The sequence below is a fragment of the Nematolebias whitei genome, chromosome 13, assembly GCF_014905685.2.
Source record: "Nematolebias whitei isolate Nwh7 chromosome 13, NemWhi1, whole genome shotgun sequence".
In the NCBI taxonomy this organism is placed as follows: domain Eukaryota; kingdom Metazoa; phylum Chordata; class Actinopteri; order Cyprinodontiformes; family Rivulidae; genus Nematolebias; species Nematolebias whitei.
The window spans coordinates 38,917,362-38,925,473 of NC_056510.1; the positions used below are offsets into that span (position 1 = coordinate 38,917,362).

At 40.9% G+C, this 8,112-nt stretch overlaps 1 protein-coding gene across 1 annotated transcript in view; it reads right to left on the reverse strand.

The window, feature by feature from the left end:
• The window catches only part of LOC119419396 (interleukin-1 receptor type 1-like), a 47,308-nt gene that overhangs the window by 29,928 nt on the left and 9,268 nt on the right, over window positions 1–8,112 (reverse strand). The window lies entirely within an intron of this gene.

The following is an 8,112-nucleotide window of genomic DNA, read 5'->3' on the forward strand; positions in this document are numbered from 1 at the left end:
AGGAGGTGAACATCTTCATCCCTGAAAGAGTGACCGCTGGCCTGGAGATGAGTGTAGACCGCAGAGTCCTGGCCTGATGATGTTGATCTTCTGTGCTGGTCCATCCTTTTGGCCAGTGGCTGTTTAGTTTCCCCGATGTAAGATTGATCACAGCCCTCCTGACACTGAACAGCATACACAACATTACTCTGTTTGTGCCGGGGGACTGGATCTTTGGGATGAACCAGTCTTTGCCGTAATGTATTTTGGGGTTTAAAAGCCACTGGGACATTATGTTTAAAAAATAAATGTGTCAGTTTCTCTGATACTCCCTCAACATATGGAATGGCCACTGGTCTGGGTCTGGGTTCCTCCTTTTCACCTGTTGGCTGACTGGAGTCCTGTTTGGGTTTCTTCTCTGCTTTCAGGAAGGCCCAGTTAGGATATCCACATTGCTCTAAAGCCCGTCTTGTGTGGGATTTCTCTTTCTGCCTGGCTCCTGAGTTAGTGGGGATGCTGTCTGCTCTGTGGTACAGAGTCCTGATGACTCCTAACTTGTGCTATAGGCAGAAACATGGGTGTGCTATGGGGTCTCCAGTTTCTCCTATTGTTGCCAACCTGTACATGGAGGAGGTAGAAAAGAGAGCCTTGACGTCCTTTTCAGGGACACCACCAAGTCATTGGTTCAGGTATGTTGACGACACCTGGGTTAAAATTAAATCTCAGGAAGTCCAACATTTTACTGACCACATCAACTCTGTGGATAAATACATCAAGTTCACACGAGAAGATGTAAAAAATGGCAGGTTGGCTTTCTTGGACTGCGAGGTCTCAGTCTCTGATAGAGGACATTTGCAAACCGAGGTGTACCGCAAACCCACCCACACAGACCAGTATTTGCAGTTTGACTCCCATCACCCTTTGGAGCACAAGTTAGGAGTCATCAGGACTCTGTATCACAGAGCAGACAGCATCCCCACTAAACTCAGGAGCCAGGCAGAAGGAGAAATCCTACACAAGACAGGCTTTAGAGCAATGTGGATATCCTAACTGGGCCTTCCTGAAAGCAGAGAAGAAACCCAAACAGGACTCCAGTCAGCCATCAGGTGAAAAGGAGGAACCCAGACCCAGACCAGTGGTCATTCCATATGTTGAGGGAGTATCAGAAAAACTGAGACATTTATTTTTTAAACATAACGTCCCAGTCGCTTTTAAACCCCAAAATACATTACGGCAAAGACTGGTTCATCCCAAAGATCCAGTCCCCCGGCACAAACAGAGCAATGTTGTGTATGCTGTTCAGTGTCAGGAGGGCTGTGATCAGTCTTACATCGGGGAAACTAAACAGCCACTGGCCAAAAGGATGGCCCAGCACAGAAGATCAACATCATCAGGCCAGGACTCTGCGGTCTACACTCATCTCCAGGCCAGCGGTCACTCTTTCAGGGATGAAGATGTTCACATCCTGGACAGAGAGGAACGATGGTTTGAGAGAGGAGTAAAGGAGGCCATCTTTGTGAAAAGAAATCATCCATCGTTAAACAGGGGTGGAGGCCTCTGGGTTCAACTGTCCCCCTCTTACAATGCTGTGATTGCTAGTATCACTCAGCCCTCTGTGAATAGTAAACAGCCATCAGTGTGCTAATGATCCATTGTTAGGCTGATGGTCCTTCTTGACCATGTGATCAGCTAGTTTTGGTTGTCAGCAGCAAACTGGTTGATCCACTCTGAGAAGGTGCTATTTAAGAGACTGAGCTGAATACAGCTCCTCAGACTGAGGAAGTCTTTCGGATGAGAGACGAAATGTTTCTACATTTTTTTGTTTTGTTTTTTGTTTTTTTGAATGTCCAGAGGACCAGATTGAACTTTTTTAGATCAACAGTCAAAGTTGGTGACACTGTTCATGTTTGTAGACCTGAGCATGTTACCAAAGGATCTTCAAGATTTACAGAACCAATGACTGTCATGAATAAAGTTGGACAAAACACATATTTACTAAACAACGAACACAAGTGGGATGCTTCAAAACTTGCACACTTCCCAAAACAAGTCTTAACTGCCTCAGAACAAAATTATGACACTGTGCTGGATACCATTGCACTTCCTGGAACACTAATGAATCTGCTGCACTTAGAAGAAGTCAGAGATCTAGAAATGCACCAAGAAACTTTTTTTAGTTTAAGACATTTGTTATGATGCGTAACCATGGCAACAAGGTAGTTTTTTTTTACAGTAACCATGGCAACAAGGCAGTTTTCTACAACCAACAGCAGCTGATTAACATCTCAAAAGCTCAAATAATATCACAACTACAGCCCCAAATCTCAAATGAGTTGAAAAGGACATTCTGTGGACACATTCTCATCTACCTGCCAGCTGTGCAGGAGTGCCTGGCCACTGAGATCCTGGAACTGGCAGGAAACATGGGTCATGACAGGACAGGATCGTCCCTCAGCACCTACAGTTGTTTGTCCGCAGTGACGAGGAGCTCTGCAGACTGCTGGGAGGAGTGGCCATCGCACTGGGAGGAGTTCTGCCCAGTATTCGGGCGATCCTACAGTCCGGGGTAACCGAGAGGCCAGCAGAGACTGGGTGGACGGATCGGACGGCATCTGCAGCCAGTTTCTTAGGATCCACTGTGGGATGGACCTTTACAAGAGACCCTTACTGCCTACATCCATCAGCATCTATAACATTTCTTAATGAAATGAGGATAACGAGTTACAACAACAAATAATTTCCCTTTGGGATTAATAAAGTATTTTTGAATTTGAATTGAAATGGTTTACAGGTTTTGTAAGATAAAGTGAAAACAAAATTTAAATGACTGCTGTTCAGACTGTTACAACTGTTCTTTAAGACAAGTAAATATGTACTACTGTTTTGCTAAAGTACAGCACAAGAAAATATTATATATATATATATATATATATATATAAGTAATTGATTAGAAGAAAGGGAAAATGTTGTGTTGTGGTGATGAACCTGAAGTGAATGGTTATTGCATAGAAAGGGCACCAGAGGGGGCTATAAAAATGTTTAATGTATGCAGAGAGTGAGGAAGAAAAACAAACGTGAAATTAAACGGAGAACTGAAGCTGATTCACGTCTGCTTATTTTTACTTTAATTCAATCTTGAAACCCACCACACAATTCACTTTAATATTATGTTGTTGTTTTTTTACTTCAGTTTGTTCCTTTTAATCAAACTGAAAGTCAATTGTTGTAAAGCAGCAAAATACAGTGGTGCTTGAAAGTTTGTGAACTCTATAATTTTCTATATTTCTACATAAACATGACCTAAAACATCATCAGATTTTTAAACAAGTCGTAAATGTAGATAAAGACAACCCAGTTAAACAAATGAGACAAAAATATTATACATGATCATTTATTTATTGAGGGAAATGATACAATGTTACACATTTGTGAGTAGTAAAAGTATGTGAACCTTTAGGATTAGCAGTTGAAGGTGAAATTGGACTCAGTGGGCACCATGTTTAATTTAAAGGACATGGATCTTTCAAAGTCTGCTCTTTACAACATGTTTGTGGAAGGGTATCGTGGCAGGAACAAATGATATTTCTGAGCAATGTTCCCTCTAAGCTGCACGCCTGTGCAATTGCACACTGCTCGCACATTCTCTGCGCACAAGATGCTGCGCAGTTAGTGCAACTGGGCAAATGCCCAAGCAAAATATCTAGTTATCTCCCTCTTTATAATAAACTGTCTGTCCAAGTGCAGCAGTCTCTACAATCTGTCTGTATGTGTGCAGAGTGGGGGGAAGGAAACCCCACCCCCCAGTCAGAACAGACCTGTGTCACGTGATTTGTGTAGCGACAATGGAAGTTTATGAAGATTCAACCAATGAAATCACAGGCGAATTTTCATTTCAGCCAATCAGTGTCTTTTGGAGTTTTGGCGTTAGCGTCCGAAAAAGATAAATAGCTACAAACAACATTGACTTTCAGCACATTTCCAAGCTTTGTTACTGCATATCTCATCGCATACCGAGAAATAATATTTGGTGTTGTGGATTTATCACATAAGTTTACTGTCGTATGACGTCAAACAAAGGCGGCAAGTAAGCTAATCCCATCACTTGTAGATGTTTTAATCATGCTAAGTCTTATCAAACAGCAGTGCTCGGTGTAAATCTGGATGGTCAAAGGAAAAGTTTACAAGACAGTGGTGATGTTGAGACCAGCTTTATTGTATGGTCTGGAGACAGAGACATTGACATAAAGACAGGAGAAAGAACTTCAAATTAAGATGTTGAGGTTCTCTTTAGGAGTGACAAGGATGGATAAGATTAGGAATGAGATCATCCGAGGTACAGCACAGGATGAACAACTGGAAGATAAAGTTAGAGAGGCCAGACTGAGATGGTTTGGACATGCCCAGAGGAGGGACAGTGTTTATATTGATAGAAGGATGTTAGAAATGCAGCTGCCAGGAAAAAGACAAAGAGGAAGGCCAAAGAGGAGGTATATGGATGCAGTTAGAGAGGACACGGAGATACAGTAGTTGGAGTGAGGACAGAAGATGCAGAGGACAGAGTGAAATGGAGGAGAATGACTTGTTGTGGAGACCCACGAAGCGGGAAAAGCCGAAAGAAGAAGAAGTTTAATAGGTTGTGTAATGTAAAAGTTACTCTGAAATACTGAATTTCACTGAGTTCTTGCCCTGTACTGATCTGCAGCATGAAAACATCCACTGCAGTAACTTTTTAAAGTTATTAGTAGCTTAGATTTTTTTTCTGTCTTCTTCGCCTTAATGTTGGTCGATAAGAAATAAATGCCTCGCTAAACTGGAGAGCAAGCAACACAGAGGTGTCTCCACCTCCTCCACCTGTATGCATTTTCTGCCAAAGCAGGAGGAGATGTAGAGGAGAAACAGTGAGTGGGAGGTAACCAGGAAAACCTGGAGTGGAGTTTTAGTGGCTTGACTATTCTCCTATTAATCAAGTGGAATGGATTTGTTCACGAAGAAAGAGAAACTGTGCCGCCTGAACTAATGTTTCATAGTAAAGTGGGGGGTCCAAATGAACGTTTTGTTGGATGGGGGGGGGGGGGGGGGGGGACATGTCCCCTTCAAATATAATGGTTGCGATGCCTATGGTTACTGTAGACTTAGTACATTACTGGAGTTTTAACTAAGTATTTTATGCTACTAATAAACACGATGGATGATGATCATATTGTTTTATGCTAGGCCATTGGTAAGAGGGATTGACTATCATTATTATCGTTTCATATTGGCTAGTGATTTTTTTCCCTAAAACTTGGGGAGTGGTGGCGCAGAGGTTAGAGAAGGTGGGCCAGTGATCAGAAGATCGCTGGTTCAAGCCCTGGTACCAACAACATCAAAAATGTGGGTAGGGTAGGTGAAGCACCCACACCTGCCCCCAACCTCATTCGCCCCACTCTTGGCCCTTGAGCAAGGCCCTTAACCCCCATTTGTTCCCTAAACATGTCTCTCTTGAAAATGAGTTCTCATGGCTCAATGAGACTACCTGTATAAATAAAGGGTAAATGAAAAAAAATCCCTAAAACTTAGGCTTCACTGTGTTTCTTAGACTGTGACTAGGATGTGTGAGAGAAGCGGAGCGTGCTCTATTCGCACAAGGAGAGCTGTTGGTCAGACCATTGTTGTTCCATTAACTCTAAAATAGTTACTGAATCAAGTGTTTACTTGTGTAGGTAAAACTAGATGTTTAACAACCTGTTAAAATACACCAGAATGTAGGAAATAGTATATATTTATTATTATATTTATATATATTTATATATATTATATTTATTTATTATAATTATATTTATTTATATTTATTTATTAGTGTATATTAAGTTGATGTTTTTCTTAGTTCATATCTTACATGTTATCATTGTTTTTCTTTTACATTTTATTGTTGGATGTAACTGGGACCCTGTGTACATAATTTCGCTCCACCACATGTACCACATGAGGTGCAAATGACAATAAAGTATCTCTGACTCTGAAATGGCATCTACTTTATTCAAAATTTTCTGAGAGAGGACCCCCAGACACCCCCACCAGTGTGTGTGTGTCCCCCCCTCCCCCCCACCCATTACAAATATGCTTCTGACACCAATGGTCACTGTGTTGCTAACCATCTTCCAGAGCAGGACCCTCATCCAGACCACAACTGGACCTTCACCCAGACCAATGCTGGACTCTCACATAAAACATACTACACATTTCATGAACAACAAGATTATGGTCTTTTTCATTTTAAGTGGGCCAAATCACTTATAATAAAGGTAAACTAATGGAAATTTCACAGTGGTCCTCGGTGTGCTCAGGGAGCTCGTGTGTTTGCCCAGACACATGAAAATATAGAGGGAACATTATTTCTGAGGACCTCAGAAAAAGAGCAGTTGATGCTCATCAGGCTGGAAAAGGTTACAAAACCATCTCTAAAGTGTTTGGACTCCACCAATCCACAGTCAGCCAGATTGTGTACAAATGAAGGAAATTCAAGACCATTGTTACCCTCCCCTGACAAATCTGCACCTCATCAAAAGCAGCCTGTAAGAATTTAAGTGCCTGATCAATTGAATTTGAACAACAGTAAATTACACAATTATCAGCATAAAAGTGGAGGCATTTTGCAAATTTTCACACAGTGAAGTAATGTAAATTGTAAATAAGATGGGCCCCAAGACAGAGCCCTGGGGTACGCCCTCTTTTACTTTAAGAAAACTTGAGCTTACTCCAGCCCTCTGTACACACTGTGTCCTATTTGCCAAATAATCTCCAAACCATTAAGATGCTTCTATGGAGAAGACCAGTTTGAGAAGAATCTTTACCAGGATAGTGTGATCAACCGTTTCAAATGCCTTGGATAAATCAATAAACAGAGCACAGCAAACCTTTTTAGAATCCAGTGCCTCAAACACATCATTTAAAACTTTTAGAGCAGCAGTTGCAGTGCTATGCTGCTTCCTAAAACCTGACTGAAAAGGGTTTAAAAGATTAGTTGTTTCTAAGAATTCTTTCAGTTGATCACAGACCAACTTTTCACACACTTTTGCTAAAATACATAATTTAGAGATGGGTCTATAATTGTTCACGATTGACAGCTCACCTCCTTTTAATAATGGAAGAACGAATGCAGATTTCCAGACTTCAGGAACTTTGTTTGTGATGAGGCTTAGGTTAAAAATACAAGTGAAAGGCTCATCAGTCAAATCAGCAGCTAGTTTTAGAAAGAAAGGGTCCAGATGATCCAGACCAGCTGATTTTTTTAGAGTCAATTTTTTGTAGTGCACCACGTATCTCCGAGACACATACCTGTGTAAAATGAAAAACATTTTCAGCAGGTTTAGAGCTAACAGGTACAGTTTTTTCTACTGTTGGATCACTATTAGACAAATTAAATAAGTCCCCTGCTGCAATGAAATGTTCATTAAAATAATTTAACATGGCACATTTATCAGTCAGGTTTACGGAGTCTTTGACCAAGAAGTTTGGCATTTCACTAGAAGGCATACCACCAGAAATTGATCTCACAGTATTCCAAAACTTCTTTGGATCATTTAGATTTTTGGTGGTTTCTGATAAATAAAATTCAGATTTAGATTTTTTTAATTTTAGAGGTACATTTATTGCGAAGTTGACGAAAGTTAATCCAGTCAGCCTCCAATTTTGTTTTTCTAGCCTTAGCCCATGCGTGATCTCTCTGTCTAAGGAGATTACTAATTTCAGTGGAAAACCAGGGGTTATTTCGCCCCTTTATCCTGAATTTACGCAGAGGTGCATGTTTGTGTAAAACCTTTGAAAAATCATCTTTAAAAAATGTCCATGCCAACTCAAGCTGAGGGAGGCCTATAACAACCCATGACTGTGAGAGACTGATTTTGCTGAAATTGAAGTTTAACAGCCAGAAATTCAAAGTGTTTAGCAACAGATACAGAGGAGAGTTGCATGAAAGTTGTTTTTCAAACACACCTCCACCTTTCCTGGGATGATCACAGCGGAAAACATTATAACTCTTAATAGCAATATCCTGATCTGAAACAGATTTATTTAACCATGTTTCAAAGAACACAAGGATGTCAGGTAGTGAAAAGGCCAGACCTCAGGGGTATCTGAGGTAGGCTTGAAACA